This window comes from Delphinapterus leucas, chromosome 10 (genome assembly GCF_059928025.1).
Source record: "Delphinapterus leucas isolate spDelLeu-1000000601 "Yukka" chromosome 10, BTC_Dleu_Yukka2, whole genome shotgun sequence".
In the NCBI taxonomy this organism is placed as follows: domain Eukaryota; kingdom Metazoa; phylum Chordata; class Mammalia; order Artiodactyla; family Monodontidae; genus Delphinapterus; species Delphinapterus leucas.
Genome location: NC_143138.1, coordinates 1,047,277 through 1,069,292, shown reverse-complemented (window position 1 = coordinate 1,069,292; position 22,016 = coordinate 1,047,277). Strand labels below are relative to the sequence as shown.

General features: G+C 54.6%; 1 protein-coding gene across 4 annotated transcripts in view; it reads left to right on the top strand.

Annotated features, from left to right (window-relative positions):
• Nucleotides 1-22,016, top strand: part of GMDS (GDP-mannose 4,6-dehydratase) — a 481,231-nt gene that overhangs the window by 457,486 nt on the left and 1,729 nt on the right. For 2 of the 4 annotated variants that reach the window (XR_016394489.1, XR_016394490.1), the window contains one exon: nt 1-22,016. This exon is cut by the window's left edge and continues 18,057 nt beyond it. The exons of the other annotated variants lie outside the window; for them this stretch is intronic. The gene's annotated coding sequence lies outside the window, so the exon portion shown is untranslated. 4 annotated transcript variants of the gene reach the window in all.

Below are 22,016 nucleotides of genomic sequence, written 5' to 3'. Positions count from 1 at the left end.
TAAAAACAAATTGTTAAGATCCAAAGTTGGTTTTTTGGAGTAAGAATGGGTAACATTTCAGAGTTAATTTGATAGAAAGAATCACCAAAGTAAAAACTGTACTGGGTTCCTTTTTTTTTTTTAAGCAGCATTTAGCCTTATTATTGTCAAAGAAGCTATAACAGGCGGTACGCGCGGGTACTGAGCGTTTCTCCCCCCATCCTCTCTGGGTGCTGGCAGTGTGCGCAGCTCTGCCCTAGGCCCCGGGGCGCTTGCGTCCTGATGGGCGACACAGCCCGTGACGGAGGACAGGCGGGGACACGTGTGCTGTGAAGGATGAAGCAGGAGATACGGCCGGGAGGCCTCTGCAGTAGTGAGGGTCTGTGCGGGCCGTGGCGGAAGTGACCTTCGGAGGAAGGGCGTCCGAGGGGCCCAGGCCCCGAGGCAGGTGTGTGCTTGGCCAGCTGAGGGAGCAGCGAGGGGCTGGTGGCCTGGCGCAGGGGGAGTGGGGACAAGGCCACGGCGGTCCCCTCAGGCCCTGCAGGCCGTTGTCGGAGCCGAGGGGTCCCGGTGGTTCCCACGGGGAGGGGCCCCAGCAACCACCGTGCCCAGAAACATCGTCTGGCTGCTGGACAGACTGCGGGGCCGTGTGGCTGCAGGGAGAGCAGCTTGGCGTCCTGCTGCCCCAGGAAGCTCTGAGGGCTTCAGATGCGGCAAAACAAGACGGGATGCTGGGAGGGGTTCCCGGTTTAGACCGGGCTGGGTTACTAAAGGGCCGCCTTTTCTGGGCCGACGCCCTGCTTCCCCGTGCCCCACCTGCACGCCTCCACGCCCGAGCCCCTCGCTCCCCAGGCTTCCCAGCAGATTTCAGAGGCACCCACGTGGGCTTCCCTCGCTCTCCTCCACCGGGGCACGCTCCAGAAAAGCTACCATCTGGCCTTAAAAACCATCTCTGAGCAGCGAGTTCTGTGGCATAAAAAATGTTACTTTAGGTTTTACACCTCCCCAAAGGATGTCCTAGAAGGAAACGTCATATGAAGGGACACAGTGGTACCTCTTACGATGTCGTAAAATAAGCAGATGCCAATCTACACCCTCATTCCGTCCATCCCCTCCCAAGGATTTGTAAACTCTGAAAGGTGTGCTTCTGAATCCTCGTTACCAATTGTTCAACAAGCGTCGTTCCTCCCGGCTGGCTGCCCCCCTCATCTTGCCAGCTCAGGGCACAAAACGCTCCTCGGGAGTAATCCCCAAACTTGCATTGTCATCAGTCAATGGGGGAAATACTGGGATGATTTCTTTCAGTTCTCTTTCTTTTTTTTTGCTGCACCGAGAGGCTTGCAGGATCTTCGTTCCCAACCAGGGACTGAACCCGGGGCCCACAGTAAAAGCGCAGAGTCCCAACCACTGGACTGCCAGGGAACTCCCTTTTTTTTTTTTTTTTTTTCAATTCATCTTTTCTTAAATCGAGGCATTTTCCTGGGTTTCATGACAGCATCTAAGTTAACATCAGCTGTGGAGGTGACATTTGTGATCCACGCGAATGTTTATCTTCCAATACTCCCGCAAGCGGCCTGAGAACATGCCACCAGCATCCCCGAGGGCCTGGCCCTCCCTCTCCCGGCCCGGCCCCTCTTCCCCGGGACAGAGCCTGCGCCTGGGCCTCCCGGGGGGGACGGGCTCAGCTGAAGCCCTTCCCCACCGGGTGCTCCCCGAACGGCTGCGGCCCGGCTCTGCTCTCCTTCCGCAGCCCCCAGGCCCCGGCCTCTCGCGCGCCCGCCGCACCCCGAGCCCCCGCGTGTTGCTGGGTCCCGGCCGTCGTCTCCTCCGTTTCCCCAGCGTGGGTCTGGCTGCTGTTCTGATGGCCTTGGGCCTTCCTCGTTTCCTCCATCTCTGTCTCTCCTCCCTTGACCGCCCGGCCCGTAGGTGTGACCCCGGCTCCCCCGGCCACCTGCCTCTAGCCAGACGCCAGGCCACTTCCCAGGCGGTGAGGGACGCGCGGCAGGGGCCGTCCTTCCCCCGCCCCTGCAGCCGGACCGGCTGGAGCGCCAAGCACGTGCTGGCTTCGCGGTCACTCTTACCCAGTGTCCTGGGTTGGGGGTGATGGAAGAACAGCGTCACCCGAGGAGCGGGCCAGGGCCCGACAGGACAGACGGCCTGGGGCTCGCCTGGCTGGTCAGCGTCTGCTGCAGCCACGGGCCCCGGGGGCGGAGGGGACGCGTCTCTGCACATCCCCCCGGCCCGGCGGCAGGGGCCCAGGCGCGGTGAGCCGCTGACCGCGCCACCAGCACACCTGTGCCGTTTGCATCAGGTGCCTCTGATTTACGTCCCAGACCCACTCCCGGCTTATCGTGTGGCCCCCGGGCGGCCAGTCAGCCGTTCTGTTTCCTCCTGTACGTCCGGTGGAGATAACACTGACCCACGTCACAGGGTGTCGTGAACTTCAGTAATGAACGCTCGTGCGGCGCTTTGAAGATGCGAAGCTGAGCACCTGTGTAAGTGCCTGATGACCGTCCTCGCAGATTATTGGACCCTCCCGGCCTCCTGGCTGGTCGCTCCCTGGCGACGAGCAGTTCTAATAGCCCCCGCTGTGCAGGCCGCCCGGGTCTAAGAATGCAGCCCGCAGTGGATTTACAGGTTTAAAGGACGTTGGCGAGGTCTGTGCTGAGCGCTGGCCGTCCCAGGGCTCCCGGCACTTTTCCAGAAGCCGGGGTACTGTTGGGGTCACCTGCCCCTCTGGTGTGGTGATGCTTCAGGTGCCGAATGAAAACTGCCTGCTGGGCTTGCAGTCTCCTCGGCCGTAGCTCAAGGTCGGGATGGGAGAAAGGGGGCCATGTGGTGTGACCAGCGCTCACACACCGACCCCTGGGGCCCGCCTGGAGAGGGTGTGCCCCTCACACCTGTGTCTCGGGCAGCTGAGAGCTGCGGGCACTGTGCGTGAAAGTGCGTCGTTTGTGTCTTTTGTGGTTGTGTCTGTTTTAAAAAGACTTTACAGCCGGCTCTTGGTTTTAGATTTGCCGTCATCTTCTGTTATGTCGTGTTGCCTGCATCTCACAGACCAAACCAACAGGTGGGTGGAACTCAGGCAGCTGGTGGCCAAGAACCAGAATAGGAGGAGTCCATGGCCAGCCTCTGCACACCCCCCGCCGTCAACTCTTACCAAGGGGCGATTCCCACCGGTCTCTCTCACCCCCCCCTTTCTTCTGCCAGATGCACCCCTCGTCACCCCTGTGTCCTCTGCTTTTCTGGAGAAACACACACTATCCGAGGTGTGTTCAGGGCCCCAGAGGCTGCGACGGCCCTTCCTCTTCTGGGCAGTGGGGGGCGATTTCGTTTCCCTGGGTGTTGGGTGCCGTAAGCCTAACTCTCCATGAGCCCCACTCTTTCCAGTTTCGTATGAAGATTTTCAAACTCCTGTAGCTCAAGTCCTAGGTTTTACCATAAAAAAGTCATTCCAGTCCCGTCAGGGCCCTTGAGCCTGTCAGCACGCGGGTTGGTGGCTTTGCGTGTCCTCCAAGGTGCTAGTTAAGACCTGCGTTAGGGGCACGGCGGGTCCCTGGGGTGGGGACAGCACCACCCACCCGCATGGCAGCCTGGGGCCCAGTGCACACCACCGTCTCAGCTTATCCGGGCACACCACGTGCAGCCCGGGTTTAAGGAGGACTGAACACATGCTAACCTATAGGGAAATGAGGTGGGTTTAAAATTGATGTTACTGTTTTTAAAAAATGGACATTACAGTTACAATCATTTTTTTTGCTTTGGTTTCCTGCGTAACAATGCATTTTTCAAGTGTCTGCGCACTCCCCAAGGCTGGCCCAAGTTCACCATGGCAAACGGGAAGTCTGACACGGGGTTGAGGAGGACCAGTGATGCAGGAAGTCCGCACAGGCTGGGACAGCTGTCACACGCTCCATGGCGGGGGAGGCCATGCCAGCCTGTCCACCTTTACATGATGACAGCTGCCATTGGAAGAAAGAATGAATTCTGCATTTTTAAACATTCAGTCTCCCACAGTCCCATGGTGGGTGACCCGAGGCTCTCATAGATCGAAGATGCTCACACCCACGGAAACCAGAGCCTTCTCTGTGATGGGCCTGGTGCAGAATGTCAGTGTGGCTTCAGGGAGGCACATGCTGTGCCCCGTCACATGGTCCCTCCACGGCACCCCCATACCTGTTTCTCCTGAGGAGCCTCAGCACAGACTCCAAACCGCCCTGGTGGCTGTGATCGTGATTGGACAGATTGCTCCCTCACCAGGGAACCCGTGGCTGGACATGAAAATGTGACCCTGACTCCAGAATTGCAGTTCACCGAGACCTTATACACATGGCCAGATAGAAAGCTCTCGGGCCATATAAACGGATATCATTTTACTCTTCTGTCTAGTTTTGTATTTAAAATGTTAAGGGCTTTCAACCTTAAATAATAATAATGTAAATATTTTACTTAAATGGGAAAATTCTTCACTTAAAAAGGATACCTATAGGACTTCCCTGGTGGCGCAGTGGTTGAGAGTCCGCCTGCCGATGCAGGGGACGCGGGTTCGTGCCCCAGTCCGGGAAGATCCCACATGCCGCGGAGCAGCTGGGCCCGTGAGCCATGGCCGCTGAGCCTGCGCGTCCGGAGCCTGTGCTCCGCAACGGGAGAGGCCACAACAGTGAGAGGCCCGCATAATGCAAAAAAAAAAGAAAAAGAAAAGAGACCTATATATGTCAGTTGAACATGAAATAGTTGGATGAGTCACAGCTTTAGAAATTTGAAAGAATAAGCAGAATCCTTGTACTCGTCCCTGCTGCTTTTTCTAAATCCAGTGTGTTGAGTCTTGTGTGAACAGCACTGTACTGGATGCTAAGCACACAGAAATAAAGGCTCAGATACCACCTAGAGAACTGGCTCTGGTGTGACACCTGTCCGCAGATAAAGGAGAGTTAGTGGTTCAGTAGAGAAGCGATGTATTTATTTTCAAGTTGAGTACTCATGGAGTTTTTTATTGTGGTAAAATATACATTAAATTTGCCGCGTTAACCATTTTCAGGTGTACAGGTCAGTGGCATTAACTGCATTCACAGTGTTGTACAACCGTCCTCTCCATCCTCTCTAGAACTCTTTACTGTCTCAAAACCGAAACCCTGTCTCCATTAAACAATAATTCCTCACTCCCCTCCCCCAGTCCCTGGGCCCACCCTCCTACTTTCTGTCTCTATGAATCTGATTCCCTGAGGGACCTCATGTGGGTGGAATCATGTAATATTTTTCCTTTTGTGTATGGACCATGTTTTGTTCATCCATCGTCTGTCATGGACACTTGGGTTGCTTCCACCTTTTGCCTATTGTGAATAATGCTACTGAGAACATGGCTGTCCAAATGTCTGTTCGAGACCTTGCTTTCAATTCTTTTGGGTAGGTACCCAGAAGTAGAGTTGCTGGATCATATATTAGTTCTGTGTTTTTCAAGGAGTCTCCATACTGTTCTCCATACTGACTGCACCGTTTTACGTTGCCACCAGCAGGGTGCAAGGGTTCCAGTTTCCCCACATCCTCGCCAACTCTTGTCGTTTGCTGTTTATTTTTTTTAAAGTAACCATCCGAATGGGTGTGAAGTGGTATCTTGTTGTGGTTTTGGTCTGTGTTTCCATATTTGTTAGCAATGTTGAGCACCTTTTCATTTGCTTATTGCCTATTTTTATGTCTTCTTTGAAGAAACGTCTATTCAAGTCCTTTGTCCATTTTTCAATCAGGATGTTTGTTTTATTGATATTAAGTTTGGGGAGTTCTTTATTCTGGATATTAATCCCTTATCAGATATATCGTTTTCACGTATTTTCTCGCATTCAGTAGGTTGTATTTTCACCCTGTTCATGTGTCCTTTGATATACAGAAGTTTTAGTTTTTGATGTAGTCCAGTTTATCTATTATTAATTTTATTGCTTGTGTTTCTGGTGACATATCAAGAAATTATTGCCAGATCCAATGTCATAAAACTTTTCCCTCATGTTTTCTTCTAGCAATTTTATCTTTTGACCATATATACAAGGGTTTATTTCTGGGATCTGTGTTCTATCCCGTTGGTTTATTCATCTGTCTTTATGCCAGAAACACACAGCTTTGACTATCATAGCTTTAGTAATAGGTTTTGAAATCAGGAAGTGATTTCAAACTTTTTCCAACTTTTTCTTTTTTAAGATTCTGTCGTCTATTCCCAGGCCCTTGAGATTTCATATGAATTTTAGGATGGATTCTTATTTCTGCAAAGAAAAAAAAATCTACTGGAGTTTTAATAGGGGTTGCACTGAGTGTGTAGATGACTTTGGGTAGCATTGTTCTCTTAGCACATTAACTCTTCCAATCCATGAACATGGGATGTCTTTCCATAGATATGTATATATTGCACTTGTTGTTTTTTTTAATATATTTTAAATTTTTATTTATTTATTTTTTTGGCTGCGTTGGGTCTTCGTTGCTGCGCGCGGGCTTTCTCTAGTTGTGGCGAGGGGGGGCTACTCTTCATTGCGGTGCGCGGGCTTCTCATTGCGGTGGCTTCTCTTGTTGAGCACAGGCTCTAGGCACACGGGCTTCAGTGTTGTGGCTCGTGGGCTCAGTAGTTGTGGCTCGTGAGCTGTAGAGCTCAGGTTCAGTAGTTGTGGTGCACGGGCTTAGTTGCTCCGCGGCATGTGGGATCTTCCCAGACCAGGGCTTGAACCTGTGTCCCCGCATTGGCAGGTGGATTCTTAACTACTGTGCCACCACGGAATCCCTGCACTTGTTTTTGAAGTCCCGTTGTAAACACAGCACCATCTTTGATCATGGAGAAAAGGAAAAATTAATCTTTTTTCCTAGAGTGGACTACAGTCCAACCTGAATAATAAGCAAATTATATGAATGAGTCAGAACAGAGATGAGAACTGACACCAGTTGAGGGCATCGGGGTGATGCCTTGAGCGTCAGAGGAGGAAACCACATCTGACTAGCACTAGGGCCCCCGGGAGACCCACCTGAAGGCACAGGAGAGGCAGGGGAGCCAAGAACTCAGTGGGTTTGTGACCTGGATGACCGGAGATGGACTGGAAGGCTGCAGGGTAAGACACACAAGCCCGAGAGGTCGAGGGGATGCTTAGCCGGAACCAGTGACCTGGCCAAGTGTGGGGAGAAGGCCAGGGCAGCACATGCACGCACGTGTGTGTGTGTGTGTGTGTGAGCGTGAGCCTGTGCACATTCAACATGCAGGGCAAGGACAAGCAGTGGAATGTGGACAGAAGGAGGCCCTCAGTGGTGTCTGAGCTGACAGACGTTTCTGGGCTCTGGGACGCCGTCAGCAAGGAGAACGTAACAAGTCTCGTGCGGAGGACAGCAGGTGAGCGTGAGGTGGTAGAGCCCAGGGTTTCGCTGATGTGTGCTTGGGAGAAAGGGCATTTGTGCAGTGACGTGTGTAGGATGGGGAGAAGGATGGACACTGTCGTTACCAGGTGGCCAGGTCTGCAGACTTCCTGACACCGTATCTCACTCAGTGCCCCCCTGCAGCCCCGGCTTCGTGAGGCAGAGCAGGGCTGCCCGCTAAAAACCAGTCCCCGGAAATGTGGACGCTGACAGTCACGCCCGTGTGACCCTGACTAAGGGTCCACGTCTGTGTCCATGCTCTGCAAGGTCAGAGATGGGGGATGGGTGAGCTCGGGTGAGACCCCAGTGTGCTGTAGTCTGTGGCCCCAGGTGCCCAGGTCGGTCCTTGCACTTAAAGCAGTTGTGCACACGGCATAGTTAGAGCCTTGGTGACCCAGGAACCAGGAATTGAGCTCCCGGAGAATCTCAGGAGAACGTCTCTTTCCATTTTTGGTCCCTCCACTGCAAGGACTGGAAGTGCCCCCCGGGGCCGCGTGGGTGTGAGGGTGGCGCGCGGTGCTCAGGGGCCTCCGTCGGCCCGGCCTCCTGAACCTGTCACCGAGCGCCCTGACCTGCAGGACAGGTGTGAGCTCAGACGTGGCGGGAACAGGCCAGGGGTGAGTGTGGGCCGCTGCCTACGTGCTGGGGCAGGCTCCCTGCCTGGCCAGATCTAGGGACGTGAGCGCTGTGGAAGGTGGTGGAACCCAGCACGGCCAGAACTATTCAGATGCCGCTCTGAGGGGACCGTGCCCTGCCGGGCCAAGCCTGGATTGCATCCACGAGGGGCCCAGGCAAGTGGCTCCCAGCCCCGCCTGCTGACCTGGCCCTGCCCAGGCGGTGCAGCTGGGCCTGCCCCTGAGGGCACGGCACAGCCGTGGGGCATTTTTCTGTTCTGTTCGTGTGTTCCTTTTTTTTTTTTTTCCAGTGTAACAAGACTCTCGCAGTTCTTTAAAACAGTCAAGAGACAATGAGTTAAGAGGGCTTTTCCCCTCTGGATGTACTTTTTATCCTACTTGGTAATTAAAATGCAACAGAAAGTGGCCAGAGTCCCCTGAGTATTCCTGCCTCCGCCTGGTCGCGATGCCGGGCTCACGTCGCCTGTGTCCTGGGCGCCACTGGGCGGACACTCGGGAGGGCCAGCGCCTCAAGGAGCCTCTGAGATGAGCGTGTGTCGCTGGTGCTGTCCTCGGCACGGGCGGGACGCTTGAGTGCCGCAGAGGAGACCTGAGGAGCCAGAGTGGGGTCCGGCCTTCGTGCCTGTGCTGGGCGAGGGGCCACGGCCACGGTTAGCGCCCTCGGTACTGCGAGTGTGGTCCCGATGTGGGTGACACCAGTGTCCGCAGAGTGAGCCGGCCCGTGGGGCAGAGGCTGCAGCCTCAGAGCCGCCCTGCAGCCCCATGGACGCTGGGGCCACGGGAGCCGTTGCTGGGCAGGGGGCGGGGAAGGGTCCAGACAGCAGGGCCCTTTCCATAAGGTGAGGGTCAGGGTCACAGGCCAGGAGACAAGCCGGAAAGGCCATTCTGTGCTTTAGGTCTCTCTGAAAGATGAGCTTGGAAAACTCTTATGAAAGTTAGTCACCCGTGCAAAGAAACAAGACATGTTAGAACTATTTTCTTCAAGGGCCGTTAGGACCATGGTATCTAAGGGGTATCTTTGAAACAACGTGAAAATGTCTTTATAGAGGAGGATGCAGTAAACTTTTCAAGAAGAGGTGGTTGGGGAGAATCACCCGGGTAAGTGGCCTTTGTCTGAGACCGGGCAGGGATGAGGCCAAAGGAAGAGATGCCCTTTGGCCGCGCACCAGGGAAGTGTGGTCACTGAGGCAGGAACTTCTGTGTTGGTTACATCTGCACCTTGTGCGACGCGCTTTCGTGTTACAGGTGCAGTGACAGCATCTCATTCCTCTGGGAATCAGAGCTGAAGGGCTGTGTTATTAAGAAAACTGAAAAGTGTTATTGACCATGTTCCATGGGAGGCTGCGTGCACAGTGTCCCACCGGGTTCCATGTTGGGTGCGTAATTGTTAAATTTAGAGACTGAGAATTGTCAGCTCTTCTAACCCCTGAATTGACCTCTGAGACTGAGTTCTCCCGTCCGTTAAGAAGCCAACGATGCATCCTTGGGACCTGGGCTGAGGTGAGTCATATGACGGTTCAAGCCCCACGGAGCAGCAGACTCCTTTCCTCCTACACCTACTCCTGAGGGGCCGTCACAGGCCCACTCCGGGTCAGGACCCCGAGGGTTGAAGGGTGCACACCTCCCACACCGGGAGGCTCAGCCCTGTGGCAAAACCTGAAACCTGGCATATAAATGGTATTTCGTAGACAGTATTATAAGTCAACACTTGAAGCAAAATAAGAATTGTATTTACATTTCTGCATTTTAAGAGGATGCCTTAAAATTAAGCGTATGACATCTTTATTTCTGATTTTGTAGAGTGTTGCCTTTACAGCCCTTATAGCTGGAAATTTAGAGCAGTAAATTCAGAGAAGAGCTCTGAGAAGACTGTTCATATTTCAGGTCCTTTATCAGCAAGGTCTCCATCAGGGCCAGCAGGAAAATTCAACACACAGGCAACCGCCAGCAATTTCCACAGTATCTCTACGCATAGACACGTAAAATGCAGCTACTTTACGAAAACGCTTTCATGTCAAATTGTTCATGGTTTCGATGTTTCATCATTTGGGAGTGGTGATTAGCTCGACTACCCATGAATTAAGGTATTGCGAAACTAAAAGACCTGCCGATTCTCCATGCAAAACAACTCTGCCTTTTCATTAGGAGGCGATAAAGGAAGAGAGGAGAATTCAACTGCAAACTCGTAGCATGTGTTCAAAGCTGCTCTTCGCTGGAATAGCGAGGAATACGGGTTTAGCCACACAGATGCTTGTTCTAGGCTTTTGCCGTATACAATCAGTAACATTGTGTTGCTAGCTGTGAACGTAAGCCCTACATCATGGAGCAGCCCTCAACAGTGACATAAATAACCCACGGAACCTCCCACGTTGCTGAATGCCACTCCGTAGGCAGCTTGAAATATGTAAGCAACTCAGAAGCACCACATTGCAGAGGAAGGTTTTCTTCCGGTCGGGGTGGACGCTGAAATGTGCAGACATGTCAGAGACGTGGAATTCCACCTAAAACGGCTCCCCCGATCCTCTTCTCCCCGGAATAACCACACTGCTTACGTTGTCACTTCTAAAGAGCAGTCCAGGGAAATCCTGAAAACAGAGGCTACGCTAAAGCATCGCCCACATTACAGAGCTCCAGGCCCTTTCCCATCAAATGGGGTGAGAGAGCTTAAAACACGGAGCCCAGTCACTCTTTCAGCGGCTCTGTCTTGCGCAGTCGCTGTGAGCAGCACCCATACCGGGCTGTGATCGGGTCGGAAGAGACGAGACAGAGTTCCTTTCCCTGGGGGGCGCGACAAGTGCCCAACCCCTGTGCTCCCAGGATGCAGCACTTTGGATGGGGCGCTCTGGGAGGGTGCGTGTCCTTGGGGGACAGGTGTCGGGGTAGGTCCACGTGGAGAGCCGGGCCTTCTAAGAAGGAATGGCTTGGCAAACAACGGAGATTTCTGTCTGGGGGGAGGGGCAGCACCCCAGGGAGAGGAGGCCCTGGAGCGGGGCGGGTCCCTGGAGGGCCATCGTCACACAAGTGCGCGTGGCCTGAGGGCTGAGAAAGGAGGACCCGAGCTCGAAGTTCTGGGAGAGGTTTGGGGAAGAAACATGTGGGCGGAAGAGGCAGTCACAGTCGCCATGACTTTAAGCCGGGGGCGGCAGGGGTGATCGTGACAACGCAGTGGGGAGGGGGGCAGGTGTGTTTCTTGGGGGAAATGGGGGAAAGTACTGACCTTGGCTGTAAGCATTCCTGACCCATGAAACAGATCCTTGCTGAGTGCCTGCTGCATGCTGGCCGTCTGGGCGCTCACGCCCTGGGGGCGGACGGTAGAGTCCTTACAGACTTCGGGTTGGCTGCAGGGACCCCGACGGAGAAAAGCAGAGCCACGCAGGAGACCTCGGGGTGGGGAGGCCTGTGTCCGGGGAGCCCCCGCCATGCACTGCGCAGTCCAGCCTGTGGCCGAGATCCCGTTCCTGACCCCGTGGGACTTTCACTCGATTGAGGGTTGTGATCAAGGGTTGGGGAGCAAAGCAGTCAGAGTCGGAAGCTCGCCCCCGACCCCCACTCACTAACTTTGTGACCAAGCCTGTCTCCTGGTCTGCGGAACGGGACTCTGCTAGGCTGAGCCCGAGAGGTCGTGCTGTGGTGGATGGGGGCTCCGGGGGGAGGCACGGGGGCCCTGGGGTAAATGCCCACGTGTGGCCGCAGTGGCCGGGCGCGACGCGGTCCCCGAGCACCCGCGCTGCAGTCGGGGCAACTGGCGCCGGGCCGAGCCGGCTGTGCTGGACGGGCTCCCCGGCGTCCAGGGTGCTCTCCTGGGGGCCCTATGGAGCCCGGCTCCCGCCCCAGCGCAGTCAGCCCGCGCGCGTGGCCCCTGCGTGGAGCTCGCCGGGCCGGGGGCCGGGCCGCTGCCCTCGCGCCACATCCCCTGCCCCTCGCGCGGCTCCACTCCAGGGCAGAGCTCGGCGCTCCGCCGAGGCCACCGTTCACAGGGAGAGCTGCAGCGAGGAGGTGCAGGGTGGCCCGTAGTACCGGGTGGGCGCCGGCCGCCCCTGGGGCGTGAGCAGGGGCTCGGACGGGGCCTTGAGACTCCTGTCTCACCACCGCCTCCTTCACAGAGGGGGGCTCCGGTCCCAGAACCAGGCACAGGGCCGGATTTGGCTGGCCTTTCTCTGCCCCGTCCACCTCCACGGCACCCCCATTCGCTGCAGGCCCTGGGGGCTCGGGCCGGGGTGGGTGGCCGTCGGGCCAGGGCGGCCCCAGGTGCCCAGAGGCCCCTCTGCAGGCTGACAGGTTGGGGCCGGGCTGAGCACCTCCCGCCCGGGGCCTCTCCCCTTCGCGGGGCCGCACAGAGCCCCAGCCTCCTTCTCTGGGCATCTGCTCAGTGCACCTGTGATCCTGCAAAGAGTCCACGCTGCACACCTGAGGGGAAGCAGCAAAACCAAGTGAAAGTCGCTCTGAACCGAGTCCAGGGCTGCGCTCCGGCCCAGCTTCCTCCCCAGACTGGCCTTGTGGGTTCCCCCTCACCCCAGAGGCCCGGGGCCTTCAGAGTTGGCGTCTCCTCGCCTAGGTGGGCCCCTGTTGGTGCCAGCGGGCCATGTGGAATTGCTGTGGCCGCAGTCCTAGAACCACCTGAGGCTCTCGTCGGCCTCGGCCCCTTTCCGGTGTTTGTCTGCAGACGCGTCATGCCCGTCGGAGAAGCCGCGCTCCTGCCCGGTGTTTTCATCCAATTACTGAGCACGAGGCACCGCTCGGAGGCGTGACGTCCCTGGACCAGCTCCTGGTGGCAGGAGGGGCCAGCCCTGCACTTCCCGGGGCGCTTCCGGTGTCTCCTCTGCGTCGTCTCTTGGCCCCTGGTTTGTTAAGGATGATGACGCATCTTAGACGGGCACACAGTCTGCAAACATGACACGGAATGAAGGGCAGCGTCCTGGGAAGGAGCCGGTGGGGGTCACGTGGCGCGGGGTGGTGCCTACATTTCTGTGGCCAGTAACTCCTCACGTCTGCGTGCAGCTGTCATTTCCAGACTTTCGCGCGCGCTGGACTGTCACCTCAGCCGAGCTGGCAGAGTGTGACCCAAGCTCTTGCTGTGTCTGTGGACACGGAAGCCACACTCGGTCATGGGCAGCGCACGGCTCGGACCCCAGCCTCCATGGCGTCGGCCGCTCTGGCCACAAGCACAGCACCTGCCAAGGGCTTCTGGGCGGCCTATCGCACTTGGAGTCCCCTCCAAAGCTTCCATCAGGTCAGCTTGATTATTTTCCACTGCATTTTCCTGAAAGGATGTTATGATTTTCTAGTTGTTTGGTGGCTGGCGATAAATCAGGCCTTTCTGATGTCATGTGAAAGGGCCCTGTGCTTTCTTGTGCAGCGGCCGCAGGCTGAAGGGGTCGTGTCGGCAGGACACCGTGGACGTGGCTGGCTTAACCCTTTCCCTGCTTGGTCAGGCACGGCCAGGCTGCCCGCTGTGGGGGCGTGGATGGAGCTGAGGGGCCTCCCTCCCACACGGGCTTCACCAGACTTCCTCCACTGAGAGGCTTGGCATCAAATCAAGATTCAAAACAAGACAGTGTGTCCACGGAATGACAGAGGAGGCCACAGGTAATTCTACAGAAGGAATCCTTTGGAGGGTCTCTGTCTCATAATCATGAAAACGAGAGTTTCCCTGAAAAGAGAACAACGTCTAACGGCCGAGGGGTCGTGATAAAATGTGACTCTTGTACTTTGCTGGCCCCGCTCAGTTCCCACGAGTCTCCGAACGCCGCGAAGAGGTTCTCACTGGGGCACCAGTCCCGGCGTTCTCCGTGAATGCTCTCCCACAGCTCTGTCCCCTGGCCAGTCCTCTGCCTCCTCCAAAGTGGGCCCCGCTTCCTGCGTCCTCACCGCTACGCCTGGTCCCGGCCGCCGCCGTTCACCGCCACCTGCGTGGCCACCATCCCCTGGCCTCCCCTGGTCTCTAGCCGCTCTCACCCCGCTCGGCGGCCACAGTGAGGTCGGAGACACCCAGCCGAGCCCGTGCTCAAAGCCTCGCGGGGCTCCAAGCAAAGCCAGACTCTGGACTCAGTCGGAGGCTGATAAGGTCCACAAATCTTAAAAGTAAAGCAGGTTCTTTCTCGGCAGGTGTCGCACACACATGCGCACACACACACACGCACACACAGGATTTCGTAAAAAAAAAAAAAAATTAAACTCAAGCAGGTTTAGGTGCTGTGTCCCACCCTCTCGAGACCTTATGGGGCAGAAGAGGGGCCGTGGCCGCAGGGGAGCTCGAGCTGCGCCCAACACCGGCAGGGACCCACTCTTGCAGGAGGAGACGAAGGGCAGGCAGCCCTCAGGAGGTCCGCGGTGTCCTTGCTGGACCAGTCCTTGCACACACAGCAAGCACTGGCGCAGCACCAGGCCCTGCCCTCCGCCCCGGGAGGCCCCGTGGGCACTGTGTCCTGCGGGCCCGCTGGGCACGGTCCTGCCTCTCAAGGGCGGGTGCCCAGACCTCATCCCTTCACGAGCGGCCAGATGTTTCCAGGCTGAGTGACCCAAGCACAACGAAGTGGCAGATCTTTCGGAGGGAAGGGGATTGTGTGTGAGAGTTGGAGCATTCCGGGCAAAAATAACTCACCCATCCTTGTAAAACACGGAGCTAGAAGTCAATCCCACACTTGCTTTCAAAAATTACATTGGCGTCAGAAAATCAGACTTTCAAACTACATCAGGCTGAGGTGGCCAGTTTATAGCTGCGGCCCACGGGCTGCAGGTGCTCTAAGGGACCATCAGTGACTACAGAATAAAGTGTGACAACGTGGCTTTGCTGCGAAGGTCCTGGGTCCCGTGATGGGAATTACCCCGGGGGCCAGTGTGATCGCCAAGCTCCTCTGGGCTCCAACCACCTTGTCACCCTGTGCAGACTCAGTGGCCTTCCCTCCATCCCCGAAAGACCCTGCTACCCCAAAGCTTCACGTGACGCTTTTTCTCATCAGTCAAATAAACGTCACCGCTTCAAAAAGGGCCTGCCCCTGTTTTTCAAGCTCCCTCTCTGTCAGCTTTCTGCCCTGAGCTCCCTGTGGCTGAGACGGGCTTGTTCACGTCTCCTGTCCTCTGCACTGTCCCTCCTGCTGAAACAGAAGCTCGTGACAAGGCCTTGTCTAGTCCAGGGCTGCTTCCCCAGAGCCTAAGGCTGTAAAGGTTTGACAGCAGTCAAGAGCATGTGAAATGGTTACAGTAATTGTGGAAAAACAGAATACCAAGTCTGTTAGCATTATTCAGAAAATGATCTAGAAACAGAAGTTAGGTTAGGGGGCGAGGTAAAAGCGACATACCTATCAAAGAAAAACTGTAAGACAGCCCGCTTTAGAAGATTACATTTTCATCCTTGATGTTACTATAAAATATGAAAAGAATCGCTTCCCCTCCACCTTGGTGATAAAAGCAACACTAGCCAGCCTGTTGTCACGATGAACTAGAAATGGAGCCGGCTGCTTTCCACGTGTAACCGTGAATCCTCACAGCAACCTTGCCTGGAGGGCCGTGTTTCCCCATTTCACAGATTTAAAACGTGAGGCTCAGAAGCATTGAGAACTCCCCCAAGGCCACACAGCTCAGTGGTTGACCCACAGATGAAGCCAGGTCTCCCAGTGGTGTCTGTGCTGTCAGCGTCTAAGGAGCTTCTGTTATTGAGATAAAATGTGTGTGGTGAAACGCGCAGATCTGAACCCGCTTTGACAAATGCACACCCTCACGTACCGGACACACCCTCCATGTAAGGCCCCCCCCACCCAGGGTCCTGCAGCACCTTCCCTGTCGACCCCTTTCGCTTGTAACCAACAATCTCGTTTCCCCCACCTTCAGTTAGCTTGCCGGGTCTAGAAGCCTCACGCACGCTGGACCATAAGTGTCCCTCTGCTCTGCCCGTCTTGTCACCCAGCACTGGAACGCGTTGATGTTTCCACTTGGTTTAGTCTTCATTCGTCAGAGGCCTCTTTGCCACTCAAATGAATGTCCACAAAGCGTGTTGTTACACTGCTTTCTGGGGAGGGCTTGTCCTACTGGGCGTTGTGAGTGCTGGCTTCTGGTCCAGCGCGCGGCCACTAGATGGCTTTGTGACGTTCGTCAAGTTGTTTGATTTAAGTATCTCTATAGCCGTGTTCGGGAACGGGATTCTGTCTCTCTTACAGAGATAGAAAAGCAAATACACCCGGTGACCGGGCAGTGTAGCTACGCCACAGCCTGGTAAACCCGCTACTGACAGGAAACCAAATGAATGGACAAATAGAATTGTAGGAAACCTAAAGATCCGTCTTCATACTCATCTTTCCCCATGTCTCTCAAAAACCTTACTAACAAACGTCATAGCAGTCGTCTTAATTTTTCCTCAAATACGAAACTCCCCAGAGAAACAACCAAAAAGCAAGAATTTGGATGCTGTCAGTGGCCTGGTTAGCCTTAGCACGCCTTAAGAAGTTACTGAGGGGGGCTTCCCTGGTGGCGCAGTGGTTGGGAGTCCGCCTGCCGATGCAGGCGACGCGGGTTCGTGCCCCGGTCCGGGACGATCCCACGTGCCGTGGAGCGGCTGGGCCCGTGAGCCATGGCCGCTGAGCCTGCGCGTCCGGAGCCTGTGCTCCGCAACGGGAGAGGCCACAGCAGTGAGAGGCCCGCGTACCGCAAAAAAAAAAAAAAAAAAAGTTGTTACTGAGGGAATGTATGTTTGAATGACCGCCACGTCATTTCTGCTTTGGTTGGGGAAAAGGAAGGGAGGGAGGAAAGATGGTTGGATGGATGGATGGATTGATTATTGAAGTGAGGTTTCTTGAGTTTGAGTAACCTGATGTACTATACAAGCTGAGAAAAACCCCAAAGAAAAAAATATCCCATTCGTGTTGTAGAAGCATCCATATTACTTACAATACTCTTTAGTACTAATGTTCAAAGGCAGGGGTGAGGGTGTGGGCAGATTTCTAAGGGGCCGAGTAATCTAACAGCTAGAAAGGAAATCGCCTTCCCCTTGTGCGTGTGGCGGTCACGGGTGGCCTGAGTCGGCCCCCCGGGTGAGGGGGCGTCAGGCTATAGGTGAGTGAACACGGAGCCGCGCCTTCGCCCCACAGGTGCTTTCATCCCTAGGAAAGAGGCCACCTGAAGCAGATACAGGATCTCTTGAGTTGCATTTTGATTGTCTGGAGGTTTAATGAGCTGATGTATGTGCAGTGCTTGGAGGGTAGAAAGTACTAAGTGGCAAAGGAAGAGCGGCCCGGCCTTGTGCTCCAGAGGGCCACCAGCCAACTGTGTGACAACCCTCTTTAATCGGTCCACTTAAAGGAGCTTTATCTCCTTTCTGCGGGGTTTGTGTCACCTCCTACTAGCCTGGGTAATATTTACACCCTAGATCCAGTTATTAACAGTGACCAGTAATTTCCGACAAAGACGGTGCTGGCTTTGAAGCCTGGGATGCTGAGGTCGCCAACAATCTTATCTCCCTTTCATTAACCGGCCCTGCGTTGCCACTGCAAGTCAGCCCCGCATCAGCCGGTCAGAGTGACCATCAGGGAAGGAATCAGAATCCGGAGGCTCCAGTTACAGGACTTAATCGAGCTTCCCCTGGGCCGATGCTCCCATGAGCCCCGCAGATCAGGGAATAAAGCGAACAGAGAAGTTACAGGACTTAATCGAGCTTCCCCTGGGCCGATGCTCCCATGAGCCCCGCAGATCAGGGAATAAAGCGAACAGAGAAGTGAGCTCTGCGGTTGCTCTACATGCAGGCCAGATGCAGGAAGGTGGAACCTCGGAAGCCTGTGTGCTGCGAGGCTGCACCCCCAAGCCTTATTGGCTTACTTTATTTAGCGCAACCCATGACGCACCCACCTGTGCATCCACAGCCCCCAAACGTCCTGGGGCAGCTTCGAGAAACACTTTCCTCCGCCCAGTCCACTCGGGCTGAGCCTGGGTGAGCCGGACAGGCCCCGGAGGCCCAGGGGCTGGCCGGTACAGAGGCTGGGGCGTCCCCGGGGCCTGCTTCTCTGTCCCGGGAACGGGGACGGGAGCCTGGGGCTGACGGCCAGGGACAGAAGCCGGCCTGGGTGTGGGGCACGTGCCCGCTCCATGCGGGAGCGCGCCCTGTCTTCATCTCCACTCCTCCTGAGCACGTCTGCCTGAAAGGACTTTTTCCAGGATATTTTTAAAGCTCTATTTAAAAGGAACTTGGTGTGTTTCATCCTGTAGTTCCCTGTATAATTGTGTGTCTGTATTTCTTCCCTTTTCCCTAACTACGTTTGTCCTTTTCTGCTAATCATACTTTCGAAATACAAATGAAAAAAGATGCATCTCTATGTAGGCTGCACCATAAATGCCGTTAATTGGGTTCTCCCTTTATAAAGTGAATCCTTTTTTTTTTAACCACCATAGGCTTTATTTACAGATTTCCAAGTGGACACCGAAGGAAGACAGTGTTCTCATTCACTTTTTCAGAAAGCTCTGCTGTGCCGGGTAGACTTCATCCGTGTCTGGGGCACGCTCGGAGGCGGATTGTTTCTCCCCCCTTGGTTTGGTAGCTCTTAGTAGCAGCTGGTTCCAAATGACAAATTCTACCAATTGGAAGTGAGTGGTCCCCAGCCCAGAAACATGGGATCAGTGGGGACGGGGCGGGGGGCGGGGAAGCATCCTGGAGATCCCTTCGGGCACCTCCACCCCCCTGGGGGCAGGACAGCACGTCGCGAGGCCACTGGCAGAGGTGCCGGCATCCGGGGCACAGTGCGCCTGTTCTGCCCGCATCCCGGCCTCCTGGCACGGGCTGCTTACTCTGGTTCCTCTGCCACTTTATCTCCACGGTCAGTGGCCAGTGGAGCCGGTGCTGACGGACTGCATTTCCCCGAGGGAGAGCCCAGCATTGTTCTCCCCGACGGCAGCCCCGCTGACAGACAGCCCCTCTGAGGCCGCTTCCTGAGCAGACCAGACGGCCGTTTTCTTCTTGTCTCTTATCGCCCCTGTCATTAGACGAGAGGCCGGGCTTCAGCTTCCCTGGTGCTGATGTGCACAGGCGAGGGGAGGGGCCGTGCCGGGCGCCCTGACTCAGGCTGCCGCGGTGCGCACTGCTCTGGGCTCGCTGCCTCTTTGGGAGGGTTTCAGTCAAAGGACATCAATGTGAACATGAAGAGTTTAACCTGCCCGACAGAGACAGACTCTACTGCAGACTTTCTGGGGGAACATCCAGACTTTGTTTTTTCCCGTTCTTACCGACTGTCAGCTGCGCATCTCCACCCGTGACTGGGACGGTCCGTGCAGCTTTACAGGTTTTCCCATCGACTGTGTTGTTGTTGTTAGCAGTTCTGTCTTTCTAAAAAGGAGCATTTCCCCCAAGAGGAAGGCATTAGCATCAAGTGACATCAGGAACCAAATTCACTGGCATTCTTTTATTCCCTTGGAAGCTCAGCTATTCCTCAATTTGGCTTTTTTAAGAAAAGTGGGAGGAAAGCGATGAACATGCAGCAGCGCTCACAATCCGAGCCTTAAATCCTTGAATTAAGCAGGGCTTCTGTCGTCCTGCTTGTCTGTGCCCTTCTCCTTACTGACGTCACTCGAGTGCAGATCTTTCAGTATGTGCACTTTAGAAGTATAACAACGTCCTGTCAAAAGAGCTCACGCTCCCAGAATGCTTCTCCACCTAAACAGATGCCCTTTGCGAGACTTACACATCACTTGAAATTAATATTAATGTTAATATTAGTATTAACATTTTCCTGGGAATTCTCTGGCGGTCCAGTGGTTAGGACTCTGCACTTTCATTGCCGAGGGTGAGGGTTCAATCCCTGGTCAGGGAACTAAGATTCTGTAAGCCGTGCAGCGTGGCAAAAAAAATTAAATATTTCCTAATGTAACCTCAGTGAAAGAGTGAGAAAAAGAAATGAGACTATGAATTTTGAAAAGAAGTGTGATAGAATCTGCTTAACAGCTTTCACCACAGTGATTTTCAGGAAAGTGGCTGAGTATCAAAGGAATTTAATGTGCTAAATAATGACCAAAGGAAAGTAAGATTGGGGGAAGGGAGGAGATCCAACCCGGTGTGTTAATAAAGGTGTGCCGTTATCCTGATGAGGGTGAAACGGTGCCCAGGAGACTGTAGTGAGCGTGTAAGACAGTGACACAGCATGGGCCCTGCTTCCCTGGGTTTTGCGTTAACTACTGTGGGCGCAGGAACTGGCCTAATGACTTTTCCAGGACCTGGTCTGGCCCTTTATCACTTCACTATAACAAGAACAGAAGCCGGGAAAGCCGGAAAAATTACTGCAGCAAAACACGCCTTCCTACCTGCGGGGGTTGCCACCCTGACCACCGGCACCCGGGCTTCAGGGCTCCTGGCTGGGCAAGCCCTAAAGGCCACCCGAGTCAGCAAGCGCCCTGGAGCCCTCGGACCATGAAGGGCCAGGGCGTCTGGACACACACGTCTTCCCTGCTCGTGCTGCTTTGCTGCTGTAAAATGCTCAGCTAACCCTAATCGAATCTGACAAGAATAAATCACAGGGTGAAACTCACCTAAGGAACACCTGTGGAAACGGGGAGGACACCAGGAGCCAGAGTCATCTCTGGGAAACGTCACCTTCACGTAGAAATGCTTCATATTTGCCCCAGGGCTTTCTCGTCTCTCTTTTAAAGGAAAGGTCCAGACCACCCAGTGCACGACGTGCGTTTGGGAAACTGTGCATAAAATCATCACTTTCATTCAGCTTTGGCCCCCGTTGTCATACCGAGGCTTTAAGCCTATAAATAAAGAAGGAACTGAACGGTCAGAAGAGAAGAAAAGAACAAAACAGATGAACGTCTTCCTCGCCCGTCCTTGGAGCTGATCACACCCTAGTGGAGAGGGTTTGTGAAGAGTGACAGGAAGCACAGCTCCTGGCCTCCTTCCCCCGCAGGCCAGCCACGTGCACCTCCACTGCTGCATCCCAAACCGTTTCCCTAAAGGACACACTGGGGAGAAATACGAAAGCCCTTCGGGAGGGGTTAAGGGTAAAACAAGCTGGGACGTCCTTCATCTTTCCTACACGTGGACTGGGGCACAAGCCCAGGGGCTGGGCTGGATGTCAGCTTAGAGCAGCTGGCGTTCAGAGCCACCGTTTCGTTTTAATGGAACCTCATCCTTTTCCTTCACAAGATCTCTCGGTGTAATCAAATTTGAGGGAGACAGAGCCTCGGTAGAAGGTGAAAGGTAGCTGCTCAGCTGGAATATAGGAGTTGTGCTCAGAACTACACTGGGAAGTTTCACTGGTGCATCTCTGGTTTCAATGAAATCCTTGCACAGTAGCAACGTCTGTTTCTGAGCTTTTGAAAGCCATTTTTCTTCTTCCTTAATTATAGTTCCCTACTTGTTTTTAGATTAAGAACTGCTTGTAGAAAAATACAGGAAACCAAGTTACAATGCAAAGCACCCTTTCCAAGCCTGCTGAGGCCATTTGAAATGGCACCGGTTCTTCAGGTTCTGCTAACCAGGAGTTTAGAGCCCGGCTCACACCCTCTGCAGAACCGGTGACCTCACGGCAGGTGTGGGAAGGGAACAGCGGCCCTGCTCCTTCCAGCCGTGACCGTGACCGTGACCGCTGTGGAACTGAGGGGCCCTGTTGCTTCCTCGTGCCACGTTTCACAGCTCCCTCTGGGGAAAAAGAATGCATATCTTTGTGTGACTCTCAGAGTTGAACAGAGGTATCGTTGAAGTCTGCACAAGTTTATTTAGGGAAAGGAGAGAGAACTAAATTCATTTGTTTTTCCACTTGTATTTCCAGCTCCATGTAGCACTGTGTTCAACTGCTAATTAGTAATATTTGCATCTTACTCTTCCTGAAGACTCTGCATATGGATTTCTAAGGCCAGCAGAAATAACTTGTTTGACTATTATTAATGCTGGAGAGGAAGCCAGCCCTTCAGCAAAACGCAGTGCCTTTGGGAACTTGATTTACTCCAGCCTAAAGTGTGAGGCTGGGTGGTGGAGGAGAGCAGCCTGATGGGCCGTGTTGGAGCAGATTTCAGGCAAACGGTGCAGAAGTGGATCCAGACGCCTTAGCGGAC